At 45.3% G+C, this 20,710-nt stretch overlaps 15 non-coding genes and 1 pseudogene across 15 annotated transcripts; all 16 read left to right on the forward strand.

Annotated features, from left to right (window-relative positions):
* Positions 1 to 866: 866 nt before the first annotated feature.
* LOC141234519 (U2 spliceosomal RNA) lies at positions 867 to 1,060 on the forward strand. Its single transcript, XR_012300496.1, has one exon. It is a non-coding gene; the product is annotated as a U2 spliceosomal RNA (small nuclear RNA).
* Positions 1,061 to 2,176: 1,116 nt separating this feature from the next.
* Positions 2,177 to 2,367, forward strand: LOC141234273 (U2 spliceosomal RNA). The gene has a single exon (XR_012300256.1). It is a non-coding gene; the product is annotated as a U2 spliceosomal RNA (small nuclear RNA).
* A 1,115-nt stretch (positions 2,368 to 3,482) lies between these two features.
* LOC141234274 (U2 spliceosomal RNA) lies at positions 3,483 to 3,673 on the forward strand. The gene has a single exon (XR_012300257.1). It is a non-coding gene; the product is annotated as a U2 spliceosomal RNA (small nuclear RNA).
* A 1,115-nt stretch (positions 3,674 to 4,788) lies between these two features.
* LOC141234275 (U2 spliceosomal RNA) lies at positions 4,789 to 4,979 on the forward strand. The gene has a single exon (XR_012300258.1). It is a non-coding gene; the product is annotated as a U2 spliceosomal RNA (small nuclear RNA).
* Positions 4,980 to 6,094: 1,115 nt separating this feature from the next.
* On the forward strand, positions 6,095 to 6,285 carry LOC141234276 (U2 spliceosomal RNA). The gene has a single exon (XR_012300259.1). It is a non-coding gene; the product is annotated as a U2 spliceosomal RNA (small nuclear RNA).
* Positions 6,286 to 7,397: 1,112 nt separating this feature from the next.
* LOC141234277 (U2 spliceosomal RNA) lies at positions 7,398 to 7,588 on the forward strand. Its single transcript, XR_012300260.1, has one exon. It is a non-coding gene; the product is annotated as a U2 spliceosomal RNA (small nuclear RNA).
* A 1,115-nt stretch (positions 7,589 to 8,703) lies between these two features.
* Positions 8,704 to 8,894, forward strand: LOC141234278 (U2 spliceosomal RNA). The gene has a single exon (XR_012300261.1). It is a non-coding gene; the product is annotated as a U2 spliceosomal RNA (small nuclear RNA).
* A 1,115-nt stretch (positions 8,895 to 10,009) lies between these two features.
* LOC141234479 (U2 spliceosomal RNA) lies at positions 10,010 to 10,200 on the forward strand. Its single transcript, XR_012300457.1, has one exon. It is a non-coding gene; the product is annotated as a U2 spliceosomal RNA (small nuclear RNA).
* A 1,115-nt stretch (positions 10,201 to 11,315) lies between these two features.
* LOC141234664 (U2 spliceosomal RNA) lies at positions 11,316 to 11,407 on the forward strand (annotated as a pseudogene).
* Positions 11,408 to 12,201: 794 nt separating this feature from the next.
* On the forward strand, positions 12,202 to 12,383 carry LOC141234545 (U2 spliceosomal RNA). Its single transcript, XR_012300518.1, has one exon. It is a non-coding gene; the product is annotated as a U2 spliceosomal RNA (small nuclear RNA).
* A 1,112-nt stretch (positions 12,384 to 13,495) lies between these two features.
* On the forward strand, positions 13,496 to 13,686 carry LOC141234280 (U2 spliceosomal RNA). The gene has a single exon (XR_012300262.1). It is a non-coding gene; the product is annotated as a U2 spliceosomal RNA (small nuclear RNA).
* A 1,115-nt stretch (positions 13,687 to 14,801) lies between these two features.
* Positions 14,802 to 14,992, forward strand: LOC141234281 (U2 spliceosomal RNA). The gene has a single exon (XR_012300263.1). It is a non-coding gene; the product is annotated as a U2 spliceosomal RNA (small nuclear RNA).
* A 1,112-nt stretch (positions 14,993 to 16,104) lies between these two features.
* LOC141234282 (U2 spliceosomal RNA) lies at positions 16,105 to 16,295 on the forward strand. The gene has a single exon (XR_012300264.1). It is a non-coding gene; the product is annotated as a U2 spliceosomal RNA (small nuclear RNA).
* Positions 16,296 to 17,410: 1,115 nt separating this feature from the next.
* On the forward strand, positions 17,411 to 17,601 carry LOC141234283 (U2 spliceosomal RNA). Its single transcript, XR_012300265.1, has one exon. It is a non-coding gene; the product is annotated as a U2 spliceosomal RNA (small nuclear RNA).
* A 1,115-nt stretch (positions 17,602 to 18,716) lies between these two features.
* LOC141234285 (U2 spliceosomal RNA) lies at positions 18,717 to 18,907 on the forward strand. Its single transcript, XR_012300267.1, has one exon. It is a non-coding gene; the product is annotated as a U2 spliceosomal RNA (small nuclear RNA).
* A 1,115-nt stretch (positions 18,908 to 20,022) lies between these two features.
* LOC141234484 (U2 spliceosomal RNA) lies at positions 20,023 to 20,213 on the forward strand. Its single transcript, XR_012300463.1, has one exon. It is a non-coding gene; the product is annotated as a U2 spliceosomal RNA (small nuclear RNA).
* Positions 20,214 to 20,710: the final 497 nt, after the last annotated feature.

Below are 20,710 nucleotides of genomic sequence, written 5' to 3' on the forward strand. Positions count from 1 at the left end.
GCATCAACTGGAGGGACTCAAGCCCGACTTGTGGAAGCCCAAAACTATCCACAAGCTAATCAGAGCCAAGGATGACGTGGAGAACATCACAGGACTTCACCAGGACACGCTGGAGACTGTGTGGACACATGTGTCGTCTGACAGGCTGACCAACGGGCACAAGGACTTGTCGTGGATGGCGATTCAGGGCGGACTGCCCGTCCGGTCATTCATGCATGCCCGGAACCTGTGCAAGACCCGGTACTGCCCAAGGTGCCCCTTCGTGGAGGAAACATCTTTGCACACTTTTTGGGACTGCGGATTTGCACAGCGCCTATTGACTGCACTTGAGGACGACCTGAGGAACTCTGTCCCCAGGGCGAGCCTATCGCACCATTCTGTGCTTTACGGACTCTTCCCTGGGGTTCATACCGTCGGAGCCATCCAGGAGGCTTGGCGCCTTATGAACTGCTTCAAGGATGCCGTTTGGGTCGCCAGGAACCGGCTCATCTTGAGGAGGGAGAGGATGTCCATCCAGGACTGCCGCAGGCTGATCCACAGCCTGCTCAGAGACTATTCCATCATGGACGGTCCGGAGGACGAGGACGAGGACTAAACCCCTCCTCCCCCTCTCCCCTTATGTGTCTTGTCTTTCAATAAAGCTTCGGGCCTGTGATTTTCCCCTCCTCATCCCCTTTTTCCCAATCCCCATCCTTATCACGGTTCGTCGTACTGTATTGATTGACATGCTTTTTCTTTCAGATTGAGTGTTTTGTGTAGCATAGGGGTGTGATGTGTCTAGTTAGTGCGTCGTATCCTCATGCTATGTAAATATGATGTAGAATTCTGTGTGTACTGGGCTGCGGCACTGTACACTGTCTGTTAACTTATTTTTTGTGCTAATAAAAGATATATTCAATCAAAAAAATCTGTTCTTATCAGTTTAATATCTGATACGTCCCCTATCTGGGGACCATATATTAAATGGATTTTTAGAACAGGGAGATGGAAAAAGAGCTTGCTCTGTCCACTCCACGCATTGACCTGGTATTGCAGTATCTCCAGGACCGGTGCACCCCTTCTTTAATGCAGTTTCTAAAATCAGAAAGAATTGAATTCAATGTTTTTTGTTCATTTTGCTTGTTTGTCGGATTTTGGGATGGACTCTTTGGCTTTGCTTTTCTTCTCCTCATTGGATTTTTCATGTTCAAAGTTGCAGAAGCCAGATTACAAGCTCATTTTGGTTCAACTTCAGCAACTGTGCATTGCATTGCCATGTAATGTGATGCAATGCTATCTTTCTAGCTCTCCCTTTTTACTTCCTTTTGGATAAACAGACATATTAGGCAAGCATTTTGGAGCTTTCACCTAAATAACTACAGGTGGTGAGATAAGCTGCACAATATAATTGACCTTTCAGTATATTGTTGCACACACACCATCTATTTAGCAAATGCCCTTGTTATCAACAGCAGCCTTTTAAACTCACCTGAGCTAACAGGTATGTGCGCTGGTTACTCTGCTGCGCTTAAAATTTCTTTTTTGGTTTGCTACAATGCCTTTTCTGAAACGTTGTCTCCTTCTGCTGGAACACTGACTTCTTTCATTTAATGCCTGCAGACTATAAAAGAGAACCCAACCCAAAAAGTTTGGTTGATTAGTCTGTGGCATTCTGTTAAACTGTTGCTTATGGCGGTCTCTGTGAGCTTCTCAGCGACATTCAGCCAGCCAGGTATCCTGCCTGCAGTAGATGGAATGTGGCAATGGAACGCTGGCTGCGCGTGTCATAATAGGCTCTGAGCCTTTATATACCTGTGCACAGCAGCAGCCACCTTCAGTCTGCTGCTGGACAGCCAGCAGCAGCAGCAGCAGGAGAGGTATGTAATCAGGAGCCCTCCTGCTAAGGGTAGACAGCTGCTCGTTCCACCCCACCCCCCCGCCTTAATTGGTTCTCCTCCCTTCCAACGGTGTTGAGGCGGGTGGGAACAGCAGGGGGTGAAGGTGCTGTGTTTAAAGAGGTGGAGTTATGCAGATCTAAAACGCGTGGATTGCAGCAGCAGCAAGCCGAAAAGTGCAGGCATGTAAGGGATCTAGAGGTTGACAACATGTCTTCTTAACGGGAGTCCAGGAGCTCATCTCCACAAATGGACTTTTCAGGATCCTTGGGTGGCTCCGTAGTTTGAAACCAATTCTGGTTATCGCTTCTCGGCCTTTTGGCTAAGATCAAGTGTAGTATCTGTTCTTATCAGTTTAATATCTGATACGTCCCCTATCTGGGGACCATATATTAAATGGATTTTTAGAACAGGGAGATGGAAAAAGAGCTTGCTCTGTCCACTCCACGCATTGACCTGGTATTGCAGTATCTCCAGGACCGGTGCACCCCTTCTTTAATGCAGTTTCTAAAATCAGAAAGAATTGAATTCAATGTTTTTTGTTCATTTTGCTTGTTTGTCGGATTTTGGGATGGACTCTTTGGCTTTGCTTTTCTTCTCCTCATTGGATTTTTCATGTTCAAAGTTGCAGAAGCCAGATTACAAGCTCATTTTGGTTCAACTTCAGCAACTGTGCATTGCATTGCCATGTAATGTGATGCAATGCTATCTTTCTAGCTCTCCCTTTTTACTTCCTTTTGGATAAACAGACATATTAGGCAAGCATTTTGGAGCTTTCACCTAAATAACTACAGGTGGTGAGATAAGCTGCACAATATAATTGACCTTTCAGTATATTGTTGCACACACACCATCTATTTAGCAAATGCCCTTGTTATCAACAGCAGCCTTTTAAACTCACCTGAGCTAACAGGTATGTGCGCTGGTTACTCTGCTGCGCTTAAAATTTCTTTTTTGGTTTGCTACAATGCCTTTTCTGAAACGTTGTCTCCTTCTGCTGGAACACTGACTTCTTTCATTTAATGCCTGCAGACTATAAAAGAGAACCCAACCCAAAAAGTTTGGTTGATTAGTCTGTGGCATTCTGTTAAACTGTTGCTTATGGCGGTCTCTGTGAGCTTCTCAGCGACATTCAGCCAGCCAGGTATCCTGCCTGCAGTAGATGGAATGTGGCAATGGAACGCTGGCTGCGCGTGTCATAATAGGCTCTGAGCCTTTATATACCTGTGCACAGCAGCAGCCACCTTCAGTCTGCTGCTGGACAGCCAGCAGCAGCAGCAGCAGGAGAGGTATGTAATCAGGAGCCCTCCTGCTAAGGGTAGACAGCTGCTCGTTCCACCCCACCCCCCGCCTTAATTGGTTCTCCTCCCTTCCAACGGTGTTGAGGCGGGTGGGAACAGCAGGGGGTGAAGGTGCTGTGTTTAAAGAGGTGGAGTTATGCAGATCTAAAACGCGTGGATTGCAGCAGCAGCAAGCCGAAAAGTGCAGGCATGTAAGGGATCTAGAGGTTGACAACATGTCTTCTTAACGGGAGTCCAGGAGCTCATCTCCACAAATGGACTTTTCAGGATCCTTGGGTGGCTCCGTAGTTTGAAACCAATTCTGGTTATCGCTTCTCGGCCTTTTGGCTAAGATCAAGTGTAGTATCTGTTCTTATCAGTTTAATATCTGATACGTCCCCTATCTGGGGACCATATATTAAATGGATTTTTAGAACAGGGAGATGGAAAAAGAGCTTGCTCTGTCCACTCCACGCATTGACCTGGTATTGCAGTATCTCCAGGACCGGTGCACCCCTTCTTTAATGCAGTTTCTAAAATCAGAAAGAATTGAATTCAATGTTTTTTGTTCATTTTGCTTGTTTGTCGGATTTTGGGATGGACTCTTTGGCTTTGCTTTTCTTCTCCTCATTGGATTTTTCATGTTCAAAGTTGCAGAAGCCAGATTACAAGCTCATTTTGGTTCAACTTCAGCAACTGTGCATTGCATTGCCATGTAATGTGATGCAATGCTATCTTTCTAGCTCTCCCTTTTTACTTCCTTTTGGATAAACAGACATATTAGGCAAGCATTTTGGAGCTTTCACCTAAATAACTACAGGTGGTGAGATAAGCTGCACAATATAATTGACCTTTCAGTATATTGTTGCACACACACCATCTATTTAGCAAATGCCCTTGTTATCAACAGCAGCCTTTTAAACTCACCTGAGCTAACAGGTATGTGCGCTGGTTACTCTGCTGCGCTTAAAATTTCTTTTTTGGTTTGCTACAATGCCTTTTCTGAAACGTTGTCTCCTTCTGCTGGAACACTGACTTCTTTCATTTAATGCCTGCAGACTATAAAAGAGAACCCAACCCAAAAAGTTTGGTTGATTAGTCTGTGGCATTCTGTTAAACTGTTGCTTATGGCGGTCTCTGTGAGCTTCTCAGCGACATTCAGCCAGCCAGGTATCCTGCCTGCAGTAGATGGAATGTGGCAATGGAACGCTGGCTGCGCGTGTCATAATAGGCTCTGAGCCTTTATATACCTGTGCACAGCAGCAGCCACCTTCAGTCTGCTGCTGGACAGCCAGCAGCAGCAGCAGCAGGAGAGGTATGTAATCAGGAGCCCTCCTGCTAAGGGTAGACAGCTGCTCGTTCCACCCCACCCCCCGCCTTAATTGGTTCTCCTCCCTTCCAACGGTGTTGAGGCGGGTGGGAACAGCAGGGGGTGAAGGTGCTGTGTTTAAAGAGGTGGAGTTATGCAGATCTAAAACGCGTGGATTGCAGCAGCAGCAAGCCGAAAAGTGCAGGCATGTAAGGGATCTAGAGGTTGACAACATGTCTTCTTAACGGGAGTCCAGGAGCTCATCTCCACAAATGGACTTTTCAGGATCCTTGGGTGGCTCCGTAGTTTGAAACCAATTCTGGTTATCGCTTCTCGGCCTTTTGGCTAAGATCAAGTGTAGTATCTGTTCTTATCAGTTTAATATCTGATACGTCCCCTATCTGGGGACCATATATTAAATGGATTTTTAGAACAGGGAGATGGAAAAAGAGCTTGCTCTGTCCACTCCACGCATTGACCTGGTATTGCAGTATCTCCAGGACCGGTGCACCCCTTCTTTAATGCAGTTTCTAAAATCAGAAAGAATTGAATTCAATGTTTTTTGTTCATTTTGCTTGTTTGTCGGATTTTGGGATGGACTCTTTGGCTTTGCTTTTCTTCTCCTCATTGGATTTTTCATGTTCAAAGTTGCAGAAGCCAGATTACAAGCTCATTTTGGTTCAACTTCAGCAACTGTGCATTGCATTGCCATGTAATGTGATGCAATGCTATCTTTCTAGCTCTCCCTTTTTACTTCCTTTTGGATAAACAGACATATTAGGCAAGCATTTTGGAGCTTTCACCTAAATAACTACAGGTGGTGAGATAAGCTGCACAATATAATTGACCTTTCAGTATATTGTTGCACACACACCATCTATTTAGCAAATGCCCTTGTTATCAACAGCAGCCTTTTAAACTCACCTGAGCTAACAGGTATGTGCGCTGGTTACTCTGCTGCGCTTAAAATTTCTTTTTTGGTTTGCTACAATGCCTTTTCTGAAACGTTGTCTCCTTCTGCTGGAACACTGACTTCTTTCATTTAATGCCTGCAGACTATAAAAGAGAACCCAACCCAAAAAGTTTGGTTGATTAGTCTGTGGCATTCTGTTAAACTGTTGCTTATGGCGGTCTCTGTGAGCTTCTCAGCGACATTCAGCCAGCCAGGTATCCTGCCTGCAGTAGATGGAATGTGGCAATGGAACGCTGGCTGCGCGTGTCATAATAGGCTCTGAGCCTTTATATACCTGTGCACAGCAGCAGCCACCTTCAGTCTGCTGCTGGACAGCCAGCAGCAGCAGCAGCAGGAGAGGTATGTAATCAGGAGCCCTCCTGCTAAGGGTAGACAGCTGCTCGTTCCACCCCACCCCCCGCCTTAATTGGTTCTCCTCCCTTCCAACGGTGTTGAGGCGGGTGGGAACAGCAGGGGGTGAAGGTGCTGTGTTTAAAGAGGTGGAGTTATGCAGATCTAAAACGCGTGGATTGCAGCAGCAGCAAGCCGAAAAGTGCAGGCATGTAAGGGATCTAGAGGTTGACAACATGTCTTCTTAACGGGAGTCCAGGAGCTCATCTCCACAAATGGACTTTTCAGGATCCTTGGGTGGCTCCGTAGTTTGAAACCAATTCTGGTTATCGCTTCTCGGCCTTTTGGCTAAGATCAAGTGTAGTATCTGTTCTTATCAGTTTAATATCTGATACGTCCCCTATCTGGGGACCATATATTAAATGGATTTTTAGAACAGGGAGATGGAAAAAGAGCTTGCTCTGTCCACTCCACGCATTGACCTGGTATTGCAGTATCTCCAGGACCGGTGCACCCCTTCTTTAATGCAGTTTCTAAAATCAGAAAGAATTGAATTCAATGCTTTTTGTTCATTTTGCTTGTTTGTCGGATTTTGGGATGGACTTTTTGGCTTTGCTTTTCTTCTCCTCATTGGATTTTTCATGTTCAAAGTTGCAGAAGCCAGATTACAAGCTCATTTTGGTTCAACTTCAGCAACTGTGCATTGCATTGCCATGTAATGTGATGCAATGCTATCTTTCTAGCTCTCCCTTTTTACTTCCTTTTGGATAAACAGACATATTAGGCAAGCATTTTGGAGCTTTCACCTAAATAACTACAGGTGGTGAGATAAGCTGCACAATATAATTGACCTTTCAGTATATTGTTGCACACACACCATCTATTTAGCAAATGCCCTTGTTATCAACAGCAGCCTTTTAAACTCACCTGAGCTAACAGGTATGTGCGCTGGTTACTCTGCTGCGCTTAAAATTTCTTTTTTGGTTTGCTACAATGCCTTTTCTGAAACGTTGTCTCCTTCTGCTGGAACACTGACTTCTTTCATTTAATGCCTGCAGACTATAAAAGAGAACCCAACCCAAAAAGTTTGGTTGATTAGTCTGTGGCATTCTGTTAAACTGTTGCTTATGGCGGTCTCTGTGAGCTTCTCAGCGACATTCAGCCAGCCAGGTATCCTGCCTGCAGTAGATGGAATGTGGCAATGGAACGCTGGCTGCGCGTGTCATAATAGGCTCTGAGCCTTTATATACCTGTGCACAGCAGCAGCCACCTTCAGTCTGCTGCTGGACAGCCAGCAGCAGCAGCAGGAGAGGTATGTAATCAGGAGCCCTCCTGCTAAGGGTAGACAGCTGCTCGTTCCACCCCACCCCCCGCCTTAATTGGTTCTCCTCCCTTCCAACGGTGTTGAGGCGGGTGGGAACAGCAGGGGGTGAAGGTGCTGTGTTTAAAGAGGTGGAGTTATGCAGATCTAAAACGCGTGGATTGCAGCAGCAGCAAGCCGAAAAGTGCAGGCATGTAAGGGATCTAGAGGTTGACAACATGTCTTCTTAACGGGAGTCCAGGAGCTCATCTCCACAAATGGACTTTTCAGGATCCTTGGGTGGCTCCGTAGTTTGAAACCAATTCTGGTTATCGCTTCTCGGCCTTTTGGCTAAGATCAAGTGTAGTATCTGTTCTTATCAGTTTAATATCTGATACGTCCCCTATCTGGGGACCATATATTAAATGGATTTTTAGAACAGGGAGATGGAAAAAGAGCTTGCTCTGTCCACTCCACGCATTGACCTGGTATTGCAGTATCTCCAGGACCGGTGCACCCCTTCTTTAATGCAGTTTCTAAAATCAGAAAGAATTGAATTCAATGTTTTTTGTTCATTTTGCTTGTTTGTCGGATTTTGGGATGGACTCTTTGGCTTTGCTTTTCTTCTCCTCATTGGATTTTTCATGTTCAAAGTTGCAGAAGCCAGATTACAAGCTCATTTTGGTTCAACTTCAGCAACTGTGCATTGCATTGCCATGTAATGTGATGCAATGCTATCTTTCTAGCTCTCCCTTTTTACTTCCTTTTGGATAAACAGACATATTAGGCAAGCATTTTGGAGCTTTCACCTAAATAACTACAGGTGGTGAGATAAGCTGCACAATATAATTGACCTTTCAGTATATTGTTGCACACACACCATCTATTTAGCAAATGCCCTTGTTATCAACAGCAGCCTTTTAAACTCACCTGAGCTAACAGGTATGTGCGCTGGTTACTCTGCTGCGCTTAAAATTTCTTTTTTGGTTTGCTACAATGCCTTTTCTGAAACGTTGTCTCCTTCTGCTGGAACACTGACTTCTTTCATTTAATGCCTGCAGACTATAAAAGAGAACCCAACCCAAAAAGTTTGGTTGATTAGTCTGTGGCATTCTGTTAAACTGTTGCTTATGGCGGTCTCTGTGAGCTTCTCAGCGACATTCAGCCAGCCAGGTATCCTGCCTGCAGTAGATGGAATGTGGCAATGGAACGCTGGCTGCGCGTGTCATAATAGGCTCTGAGCCTTTATATACCTGTGCACAGCAGCAGCCACCTTCAGTCTGCTGCTGGACAGCCAGCAGCAGCAGCAGCAGGAGAGGTATGTAATCAGGAGCCCTCCTGCTAAGGGTAGACAGCTGCTCGTTCCACCCCACCCCCCGCCTTAATTGGTTCTCCTCCCTTCCAACGGTGTTGAGGCGGGTGGGAACAGCAGGGGGTGAAGGTGCTGTGTTTAAAGAGGTGGAGTTATGCAGATCTAAAACGCGTGGATTGCAGCAGCAGCAAGCCGAAAAGTGCAGGCATGTAAGGGATCTAGAGGTTGACAACATGTCTTCTTAACGGGAGTCCAGGAGCTCATCTCCACAAATGGACTTTTCAGGATCCTTGGGTGGCTCCGTAGTTTGAAACCAATTCTGGTTATCGCTTCTCGGCCTTTTGGCTAAGATCAAGTGTAGTATCTGTTCTTATCAGTTTAATATCTGATACGTCCCCTATCTGGGGACCATATATTAAATGGATTTTTAGAACAGGGAGATGGAAAAAGAGCTTGCTCTGTCCACTCCACGCATTGACCTGGTATTGCAGTATCTCCAGGACCGGTGCACCCCTTCTTTAATGCAGTTTCTAAAATCAGAAAGAATTGAATTCAATGCTTTTTGTTCATTTTGCTTGTTTGTCGGATTTTGGGATGGACTTTTTGGCTTTGCTTTTCTTCTCCTCATTGGATTTTTCATGTTCAAAGTTGCAGAAGCCAGATTACAAGCTCATTTTGGTTCAACTTCAGCAACTGTGCATTGCATTGCCATGTAATGTGATGCAATGCTATCTTTCTAGCTCTCCCTTTTTACTTCCTTTTGGATAAACAGACATATTAGGCAAGCATTTTGGAGCTTTCACCTAAATAACTACAGGTGGTGAGATAAGCTGCACAATATAATTGACCTTTCAGTATATTGTTGCACACACACCATCTATTTAGCAAATGCCCTTGTTATCAACAGCAGCCTTTTAAACTCACCTGAGCTAACAGGTATGTGCGCTGGTTACTCTGCTGCGCTTAAAATTTCTTTTTTGGTTTGCTACAATGCCTTTTCTGAAACGTTGTCTCCTTCTGCTGGAACACTGACTTCTTTCATTTAATGCCTGCAGACTATAAAAGAGAACCCAACCCAAAAAGTTTGGTTGATTAGTCTGTGGCATTCTGTTAAACTGTTGCTTATGGCGGTCTCTGTGAGCTTCTCAGCGACATTCAGCGAGCCAGGTATCCTGCCTGCAGTAGATGGAATGTGGCAATGGAACGCTGGCTGCGCGTGTCATAATAGGCTCTGAGCCTTTATATACCTGTGCACAGCAGCAGCCACCTTCAGTCTGCTGCTGGACAGCCAGCAGCAGCAGCAGCAGGAGAGGTATGTAATCAGGAGCCCTCCTGCTAAGGGTAGACAGCTGCTCGTTCCACCCCACCCCCCGCCTTAATTGGTTCTCCTCCCTTCCAACGGTGTTGAGGCGGGTGGGAACAGCAGGGGGTGAAGGTGCTGTGTTTAAAGAGGTGGAGTTATGCAGATCTAAAACGCGTGGATTGCAGCAGCAGCAAGCCGAAAAGTGCAGGCATGTAAGGGATCTAGAGGTTGACAACATGTCTTCTTAACGGGAGTCCAGGAGCTCATCTCCACAAATGGACTTTTCAGGATCCTTGGGTGGCTCCGTAGTTTGAAACCAATTCTGGTTATCGCTTCTCGGCCTTTTGGCTAAGATCAAGTGTAGTATCTGTTCTTATCAGTTTAATATCTGATACGTCCCCTATCTGTGGACCATATATTAAATGGATTTTTAGAACAGGGAGATGGAAAAAGAGCTTGCTCTGTCCACTCCACGCATTGACCTGGTATTGCAGTATCTCCAGGACCGGTGCACCCCTTCTTTAATGCAGTTTCTAAAATCAGAAAGAATTGAATTCAATGTTTTTTGTTCATTTTGCTTGTTTGTCGGATTTTGGGATGGACTCTTTGGCTTTGCTTTTCTTCTCCTCATTGGATTTTTCATGTTCAAAGTTGCAGAAGCCAGATTACAAGCTCATTTTGGTTCAACTTCAGCAACTGTGCATTGCATTGCCATGTAATGTGATGCAATGCTATCTTTCTAGCTCTCCCTTTTTACTTCCTTTTGGATAAACAGACATATTAGGCAAGCATTTTGGAGCTTTCACCTAAATAACTACAGGTGGTGAGATAAGCTGCACAATATAATTGACCTTTCAGTATATTGTTGCACACACACCATCTATTTAGCAAATGCCCTTGTTATCAACAGCAGCCTTTTAAACTCACCTGAGCTAACAGGTATGTGCGCTGGTTACTCTGCTGCGCTTAAAATTTCTTTTTTGGTTTGCTACAATGCCTTTTCTGAAACGTTGTCTCCTTCTGCTGGAACACTGACTTCTTTCATTTAATGCCTGCAGACTATAAAAGAGAACCCAACCCAAAAAGTTTGGTTGATTAGTCTGTGGCATTCTGTTAAACTGTTGCTTATGGCGGTCTCTGTGAGCTTCTCAGCGACATTCAGCCAGCCAGGTATCCTGCCTGCAGTAGATGGAATGTGGCAATGGAACGCTGGCTGCGCGTGTCATAATAGGCTCTGAGCCTTTATATACCTGTGCACAGCAGCAGCCACCTTCAGTCTGCTGCTGGACAGCCAGCAGCAGCAGCAGCAGGAGAGGTATGTAATCAGGAGCCCTCCTGCTAAGGGTAGACAGCTGCTCGTTCCACCCCACCCCCCGCCTTAATTGGTTCTCCTCCCTTCCAACGGTGTTGAGGCGGGTGGGAACAGCAGGGGGTGAAGGTGCTGTGTTTAAAGAGGTGGAGTTATGCAGATCTAAAACGCGTGGATTGCAGCAGCAGCAAGCCGAAAAGTGCAGGCATGTAAGGGATCTAGAGGTTGACAACATGTCTTCTTAACGGGAGTCCAGGAGCTCATCTCCACAAATGGACTTTTCAGGATCCTTGGGTGGCTCCGTAGTTTGAAACCAATTCTGGTTATCGCTTCTCGGCCTTTTGGCTAAGATCAAGTGTAGTATCTTTCGAAAAGGCGGTTTTGGATGTTGGCCGCCCTAGTAGATTGATACATTATGCACACTGGGGTTTAGGCGCTTGTTAGTACGCCAGGTGGCTAATATAGTCATCTGGTGGAAAGCATGGCCCCCCAGGATCGACGCCATTGGGCCGGGGAAGATCGAAAGCCCGAAGTGTGAAGTGCCCCAGGAGTGGTGACCCTGGGGTGCCTTAACTCACTGGGATTGGGAACCCCACTTGAGTTTATGGCACATTTGCACTAGCACTTCAATATTTCTTTCTTCACACACACCCTTATTCCGGGCCTTCTGGCCTTAGGATGGGGAATTTTTCAATTCCCGGTCGAAGGTCCGGGCAGTATTATACTGTGAAACCTTCACTATTTATTTAATTTTTTTTTGTCACTGTGTGTCCACTTTTTCACGTGTGTCCACGTCCTTACTAGGATTTTGTCGGGATGCGGTTCCCTTACGGGTTCCTCTCTTGGCAGGTCTAGGGGGGGAGTGTGTGGCCATCAGGTTCCGCTCCCCCCTGAACCCCACTGGCTCTCCTCTTTCGGGAGGAGAGCGCTGTTGGCTCCCTTCTTCCGGGAGGGGAGCACAGTCTTTGGCTCCCAGTGCCTTGCTCGGGTGAGAACTCGGGCAGGTATTGGGGGTAAGATTGGGTCGCCTCTGGCTCCGGCTGGAGGTGGCTATTTGTCCCTGTTCCTCGCTGTGGCCTTCTGGCTCGGAGGGACGGGGAATGGTTTGGGGGACCCTTCTCCTTTTGGAGAGGGTTTCAAGAAGACCAGCATCCTAGTACACTTTTTTTTGCGGCACTTGTCACTTTTTTAAGCGCACTCGGGTTTTGTACACGAATTCGGGCTTTCGATAAAAAAAAAATCTGTTCTTATCAGTTTAATATCTGATACGTCCCCTATCTGGGGACCATATATTAAATGGATTTTTAGAACAGGGAGATGGAAAAAGAGCTTGCTCTGTCCACTTCACGCATTGACCTGGTATTGCAGTATCTCCAGGACCGGTGCACCCCTTCTTTAATGCAATTTCTAAAATCAGAAAGAATTGAATTCAATGTTTTTTGTTCATTTTGCTTGTTTGTCGGATTTTGGGATGGACTCTTTGGCTTTGCTTTTCTTCTCCTCATTGGATTTTTCATGTTCAAAGTTGCAGAAGCCAGATTACAAGGTCATTTTGGTTCAACTTCAGCAACTGTGCATTGCATTGCCATGTAATGTGATGCAATGCTATCTTTCTAGCTCTCCCTTTTTACTTCCTTTTGGATAAACAGACATATTAGGCAAGCATTTTGGAGCTTTCACCTAAATAACTACAGGTGGTGAGATAAGCTGCACAATATAATTGACCTTTCAGTATATTGTTGCACACACACCATCTATTTAGCAAATGCCCTTGTTATCAACAGCAGCCTTTTAAACTCACCTGAGCTAACAGGTATGTGCGCTGGTTACTCTGCTGCGCTTAAAATTTCTTTTTTGGTTTGCTACAATGCCTTTTCTGAAACGTTGTCTCCTTCTGCTGGAACACTGACTTCTTTCATTTAATGCCTGCAGACTATAAAAGAGAACCCAACCCAAAAAGTTTGGTTGATTAGTCTGTGGCATTCTGTTAAACTGTTGCTTATGGCGGTCTCTGTGAGCTTCTCAGCGACATTCAGCCAGCCAGGTATCCTGCCTGCAGTAGATGGAATGTGGCAATGGAACGCTGGCTGCGCGTGTCATAATAGGCTCTGAGCCTTTATATACCTGTGCACAGCAGCAGCCACCTTCAGTCTGCTGCTGGACAGCCAGCAGCAGCAGCAGGAGAGGTATGTAATCAGGAGCCCTCCTGCTAAGGGTAGACAGCTGCTCGTTCCACCCCACCCCCCGCCTTAATTGGTTCTCCTCCCTTCCAACGGTGTTGAGGCGGGTGGGAACAGCAGGGGGTGAAGGTGCTGTGTTTAAAGAGGTGGAGTTATGCAGATCTAAAACGCGTGGATTGCAGCAGCAGCAAGCCGAAAAGTGCAGGCATGTAAGGGATCTAGAGGTTGACAACATGTCTTCTTAACGGGAGTCCAGGAGCTCATCTCCACAAATGGACTTTTCAGGATCCTTGGGTGGCTCCGTAGTTTGAAACCAATTCTGGTTATCGCTTCTCGGCCTTTTGGCTAAGATCAAGTGTAGTATCTGTTCTTATCAGTTTAATATCTGATACGTCCCCTATCTGGGGACCATATATTAAATGGATTTTTAGAACAGGGAGATGGAAAAAGAGCTTGCTCTGTCCACTCCACGCATTGACCTGGTATTGCAGTATCTCCAGGACCGGTGCACCCCTTCTTTAATGCAGTTTCTAAAATCAGAAAGAATTGAATTCAATGTTTTTTGTTCATTTTGCTTGTTTGTCGGATTTTGGGATGGACTCTTTGGCTTTGCTTTTCTTCTCCTCATTGGATTTTTCATGTTCAAAGTTGCAGAAGCCAGATTACAAGCTCATTTTGGTTCAACTTCAGCAACTGTGCATTGCATTGCCATGTAATGTGATGCAATGCTATCTTTCTAGCTCTCCCTTTTTACTTCCTTTTGGATAAACAGACATATTAGGCAAGCATTTTGGAGCTTTCACCTAAATAACTACAGGTGGTGAGATAAGCTGCACAATATAATTGACCTTTCAGTATATTGTTGCACACACACCATCTATTTAGCAAATGCCCTTGTTATCAACAGCAGCCTTTTAAACTCACCTGAGCTAACAGGTATGTGCGCTGGTTACTCTGCTGCGCTTAAAATTTCTTTTTTGGTTTGCTACAATGCCTTTTCTGAAACGTTGTCTCCTTCTGCTGGAACACTGACTTCTTTCATTTAATGCCTGCAGACTATAAAAGAGAACCCAACCCAAAAAGTTTGGTTGATTAGTCTGTGGCATTCTGTTAAACTGTTGCTTATGGCGGTCTCTGTGAGCTTCTCAGCGACATTCAGCCAGCCAGGTATCCTGCCTGCAGTAGATGGAATGTGGCAATGGAACGCTGGCTGCGCGTGTCATAATAGGCTCTGAGCCTTTATATACCTGTGCACAGCAGCAGCCACCTTCAGTCTGCTGCTGGACAGCCAGCAGCAGCAGCAGCAGGAGAGGTATGTAATCAGGAGCCCTCCTGCTAAGGGTAGACAGCTGCTCGTTCCACCCCACCCCCCGCCTTAATTGGTTCTCCTCCCTTCCAACGGTGTTGAGGCGGGTGGGAACAGCAGGGGGTGAAGGTGCTGTTTTTAAAGAGGTGGAGTTATGCAGATCTAAAACGCGTGGATTGCAGCAGCAGCAAGCCGAAAAGTGCAGGCATGTAAGGGATCTAGAGGTTGACAACATGTCTTCTTAACGGGAGTCCAGGAGCTCATCTCCACAAATGGACTTTTCAGGATCCTTGGGTGGCTCCGTAGTTTGAAACCAAATCTGGTTATCGCTTCTCGGCCTTTTGGCTAAGATCAAGTGTAGTATCTGTTCTTATCAGTTTAATATCTGATACGTCCCCTATCTGGGGACCATATATTAAATGGATTTTTAGAACAGGGAGATGGAAAAAGAGCTTGCTCTGTCCACTCCACGCATTGACCTGGTATTGCAGTATCTCCAGGACCGGTGCACCCCTTCTTTAATGCAGTTTCTAAAATCAGAAAGAATTGAATTCAATGTTTTTTGTTCATTTTGCTTGTTTGTCGGATTTTGGGATGGACTCTTTGGCTTTGCTTTTCTTCTCCTCATTGGATTTTTCATGTTCAAAGTTGCAGAAGCCAGATTACAAGCTCATTTTGGTTCAACTTCAGCAACTGTGCATTGCATTGCCATGTAATGTGATGCAATGCTATCTTTCTAGCTCTCCCTTTTTACTTCCTTTTGGATAAACAGACATATTAGGCAAGCATTTTGGAGCTTTCACCTAAATAACTACAGGTGGTGAGATAAGCTGCACAATATAATTGACCTTTCAGTATATTGTTGCACACACACCATCTATTTAGCAAATGCCCTTGTTATCAACAGCAGCCTTTTAAACTCACCTGAGCTAACAGGTATGTGCGCTGGTTACTCTGCTGCGCTTAAAATTTCTTTTTTGGTTTGCTACAATGCCTTTTCTGAAACGTTGTCTCCTTCTGCTGGAACACTGACTTCTTTCATTTAATGCCTGCAGACTATAAAAGAGAACCCAACCCAAAAAGTTTGGTTGATTAGTCTGTGGCATTCTGTTAAACTGTTGCTTATGGCGGTCTCTGTGAGCTTCTCAGCGACATTCAGCCAGCCAGGTATCCTGCCTGCAGTAGATGGAATGTGGCAATGGAACGCTGGCTGCGCGTGTCATAATAGGCTCTGAGCCTTTATATACCTGTGCACAGCAGCAGCCACCTTCAGTCTGCTGCTGGACAGCCAGCAGCAGCAGCAGGAGAGGTATGTAATCAGGAGCCCTCCTGCTAAGGGTAGACAGCTGCTCGTTCCACCCCACCCCCCGCCTTAATTGGTTCTCCTCCCTTCCAACGGTGTTGAGGCGGGTGGGAACAGCAGGGGGTGAAGGTGCTGTGTTTAAAGAGGTGGAGTTATGCAGATCTAAAACGCGTGGATTGCAGCAGCAGCAAGCCGAAAAGTGCAGGCATGTAAGGGATCTAGAGGTTGACAACATGTCTTCTTAACGGGAGCCCAGGAGCTCATCTCCACAAATGGACTTTTCAGGATCCTTGGGTGGCTCCGTAGTTTGAAACCAATTCTGGTTATCGCTTCTCGGCCTTTTGGCTAAGATCAAGTGTAGTATCTGTTCTTATCAGTTTAATATCTGATACGTCCCCTATCTGGGGACCATATATTAAATGGATTTTTAGAACAGGGAGATGGAAAAAGAGCTTGCTCTGTCCACTCCACGCATTGACCTGGTATTGCAGTATCTCCAGGACCGGTGCACCCCTTCTTTAATGCAGTTTCTAAAATCAGAAAGAATTGAATTCAATGTTTTTTGTTCATTTTGCTTGTTTGTCGGATTTTGGGATGGACTCTTTGGCTTTGCTTTTCTTCTCCTCATTGGATTTTTCATGTTCAAAGTTGCAGAAGCCAGATTACAAGCTCATTTTGGTTCAACTTCAGCAACTGTGCATTGCATTGCCATGTAATGTGATGCAATGCTATCTTTCTAGCTCTCCCTTTTTACTTCCTTTTGGATAAACAGACATATTAGGCAAGCATTTTGGAGCTTTCACCTAAATAACTACAGGTGGTGAGATAAGCTGCACAATATAATTGACCTTTCAGTATATTGTTGCACACACACCATCTATTTAGCAAATGCCCTTGTTATCAACAGCAGCCTTTTAAACTCACCTGAGCTAACAGGTATGTGCGCTGGTTACTCTGCTGCGCTTAAAATTTCTTTTTTGGTTTGCTACAATGCCTTTTCTGAAACGTTGTCTCCTTCTGCTGGAACACTGACTTCTTTCATTTAATGCCTGCAGACTATAAAAGAGAACCCAACCCAAAAAGTTTGGTTGATTAGTCTGTGGCATTCTGTTAAACTGTTGCTTATGGCGGTCTCTGTGAGCTTCTCAGCGACATTCAGCCAGCCAGGTATCCTGCCTGCAGTAGATGGAATGTGGCAATGGAACGCTGGCTGCGCGTGTCATAATAGGCTCTGAGCCTTTATATACCTGTGCACAGCAGCAGCCACCTTCAGTCTGCTGCTGGACAGCCAGCAGCAGCAGCAGCAGGAGAGGTATGTAATCAGGAGCCCTCCTGCTAAGGGTAGACAGCTGCTCGTTCCACCCCACCCCCCGCCTTAATTGGTTCTCCTCCCTTCCAACGGTGTTGAGGCGGGTGGGAACAGCAGGGGGTGAAGGTGCTGTGTTTAAAGAGGTGGAGTTATGCAGATCTAAAACGCGTGGATTGCAGCAGCAGCAAGCCGAAAAGTGCAGGCATGTAAGGGATCTAGAGGTTGACAACATGTCTTCTTAACGGGAGTCCAGGAGCTCATCTCCACAAATGGACTTTTCAGGATCCTTGGGTGGCTCTGTAGTTTGAAACCAATTCTGGTTATCGCTTCTCGGCCTTTTGGCTAAGATCAAGTGTAGTATCTGTTCTTATCAGTTTAATATCTGATACGTCCCCTATCTGGGGACCATATATTAAATGGATTTTTAGAACAGGGAGATGGAAAAAGAGCTTGCTCTGTCCACTCCACGCATTGACCTGGTATTGCAGTATCTCCAGGACCGGTGCACCCCTTCTTTAATGCAGTTTCTAAAATCAGAAAGAATTGAATTCAATGTTTTTTGTTCATTTTGCTTGTTTGTCGGATTTTGGGATGGACTCTTTGGCTTTGCTTTTCTTCTCCTCATTGGATTTTTCATGTTCAAAGTTGCAGAAGCCAGATTACAAGCTCATTTTGGTTCAACTTCAGCAACTGTGCATTGCATTGCCATGTAATGTGATGCAATGCTATCTTTCTAGCTCTCCCTTTTTACTTCCTTTTGGATAAACAGACATATTAGGCAAGCATTTTGGAGCTTTCACCTAAATAACTACAGGTGGTGAGATAAGCTGCACAATATAATTGACCTTTCAGTATATTGTTGCACACACACCATCTATTTAGCAAATGCCCTTGTTATCAACAGCAGCCTTTTAAACTCACCTGAGCTAACAGGTATGTGCGCTGGTTACTCTGCTGCGCTTAAAATTTCTTTTTTGGTTTGCTACAATGCCTTTTCTGAAACGTTGTCTCCTTCTGCTGGAACACTGACTTCTTTCATTTAATGCCTGCAGACTATAAAAGAGAACCCAACCCAAAAAGTTTGGTTGATTAGTCTGTGGCATTCTGTTAAACTGTTGCTTATGGCGGTCTCTGTGAGCTTCTCAGCGACATTCAGCCAGCCAGGTATCCTGCCTGCAGTAGATGGAATGTGGCAATGGAACGCTGGCTGCGCGTGTCATAATAGGCTCTGAGCCTTTATATACCTGTGCACAGCAGCAGCCACCTTCAGTCTGCTGCTGGACAGCCAGCAGCAGCAGCAGCAGGAGAGGTATGTAATCAGGAGCCCTCCTGCTAAGGGTAGACAGCTGCTCGTTCCACCCCACCCCCCGCCTTAATTGGTTCTCCTGCCTTCCAACGGTGTTGAGGTGGGTGGGAACAGCAGGGGGTGAAGGTGCTGTGTTTAAAGAGGTGGAGTTATGCAGATCTAAAACGCGTGGATTGCAGCAGCAGCAAGCCGAAAAGTGCAGGCATGTAAGGGATCTAGAGGTTGACAACATGTCTTCTTAACGGGAGTCCAGGAGCTCATCTCCACAAATGGACTTTTCAGGATCCTTGGGTGGCTCCGTAGTTTGAAACCAATTCTGGTTATCGCTTCTCGGCCTTTTGGCTAAGATCAAGTGTAGTATCTGTTCTTATCAGTTTAATATCTGATACGTCCCCTATCTGGGGACCATATATTAAATGGATTTTTAGAACAGGGAGATGGAAAAAGAGCTTGCTCTGTCCACTCCACGCATTGACCTGGTATTGCAGTATCTCCAGGACCGGTGCACCCCTTCTTTAATGCAGTTTCTAAAATCAGAAAGAATTGAATTCAATGTTTTTTGTTCATTTTGCTTGTTTGTCGGATTTTGGGATGGACTCTTTGGCTTTGCTTTTCTTCTCCTCATTGGATTTTTCATGTTCAAAGTTGCAGAAGCCAGATTACAAGCTCATTTTGGTTCAACTTCAGCAACTGTGCATTGCATTGCCATGTAATGTGATGCAATGCTATCTTTCTAGCTCTCCCTTTTTACTTCCTTTTGGATAAACAGACATATTAGGCAAGCATTTTGGAGCTTTCACCTAAATAACTACAGGTGGTGAGATAAGCTGCACAATATAATTGACCTTTCAGTATATTGTTGCACACACACCATCTATTTAGCAAATGCCCGTGTTATCAACAGCAGCCTTTTAAACTCACCTGAGCTAACAGGTATGTGCGCTGGTTACTCTGCTGCGCTTAAAATTTCTTTTTTGGTTTGCTACAATGCCTTTTCTGAAACGTTGTCTCCTTCTGCTGGAACACTGACTTCTTTCATTTAATGCCTGCAGACTATAAAAGAGAACCCAACCCAAAAAGTTTGGTTGATTAGTCTGTGGCATTCTGTTAAACTGTTGCTTATGGCGGTCTCTGTGAGCTTCTCAGCGACATTCAGCCAGCCAGGTATCCTGCCTGCAGTAGATGGAATGTGGCAATGGAACGCTGGCTGCGCGTGTCATAATAGGCTCTGAGCCTTTATATACCTGTGCACAGCAGCAGCCACCTTCAGTCTGCTGCTGGACAGCCAGCAGCAGCAGCAGCAGGAGAGGTATGTAATCAGGAGCCCTCCTGCTAAGGGTAGACAGCTGCTCGTTCCACCCCACCCCCCGCCTTAATTGGTTCTCCTCCCTTCCAACGGTGTTGAGGCGGGTGGGAACAGCAGGGGGTGAAGGTGCTGTGTTTAAAGAGGTGGAGTTATGCAGATCTAAAACGCGTGGATTGCAGCAGCAGCAAGCCGAAAAGTGCAGGCATGTAAGGGATCTAGAGGTTGACAACATGTCTTCTTAACGGGAGTCCAGGAGCTCATCTCCACAAATGGACTTTTCAGGATCCTTGGGTGGCTCCGTAGTTTGAAACCAATTCTGGTTATCGCTTCTCAGCCTTTTGGCTAAGATCAAGTGTAGTATCTGTTCTTATCAGTTTAATATCTGATACGTCCCCTATCTGGGGACCATATATTAAATGGATTTTTAGAACAGGGATATGGAAAAAGAGCTTGCTCTGTCCACTCCACGCATTGACCTGGTATTGCAGTATCTCCAGGACCGGTGCACCCCTTCTTTAATGCAGTTTCTAAAATCAGAAAGAATTGAATTCAATGTTTTTTGTTCATTTTGCTTGTTTGTCGGATTTTGGGATGGACTCTTTGGCTTTGCTTTTCTTCTCCTCATTGGATTTTTCATGTTCAAAGTTGCAGAAGCCAGATTACAAGCTCATTTTGGTTCAACTTCAGCAACTGTGCATTGCATTGCCATGTAATGTGATGCAATGCTATCTTTCTAGCTCTCCCTTTTTACTTCCTTTTGGATAAACAGACATATTAGGCAAGCATTTTGGAGCTTTCACCTAAATAACTACAGGTGGTGAGATAAGCTGCACAATATAATTGACCTTTCAGTATATTGTTGCACACACACCATCTATTTAGCAAATGCCCTTGTTATCAACAGCAGCCTTTTAAACTCACCTGAGCTAACAGGTATGTGCGCTGGTTACTCTGCTGCGCTTAAAATTTCTTTTTTGGTTTGCTACAATGCCTTTTCTGAAACGTTGTCT

Source organism: Phyllobates terribilis, unplaced genomic scaffold (assembly GCF_046119375.1).
Source record: "Phyllobates terribilis strain yellow unplaced genomic scaffold, ASM4611937v1 Scaffold_636__1_contigs__length_917067, whole genome shotgun sequence".
Lineage (NCBI taxonomy): Eukaryota > Metazoa > Chordata > Amphibia > Anura > Dendrobatidae > Phyllobates > Phyllobates terribilis.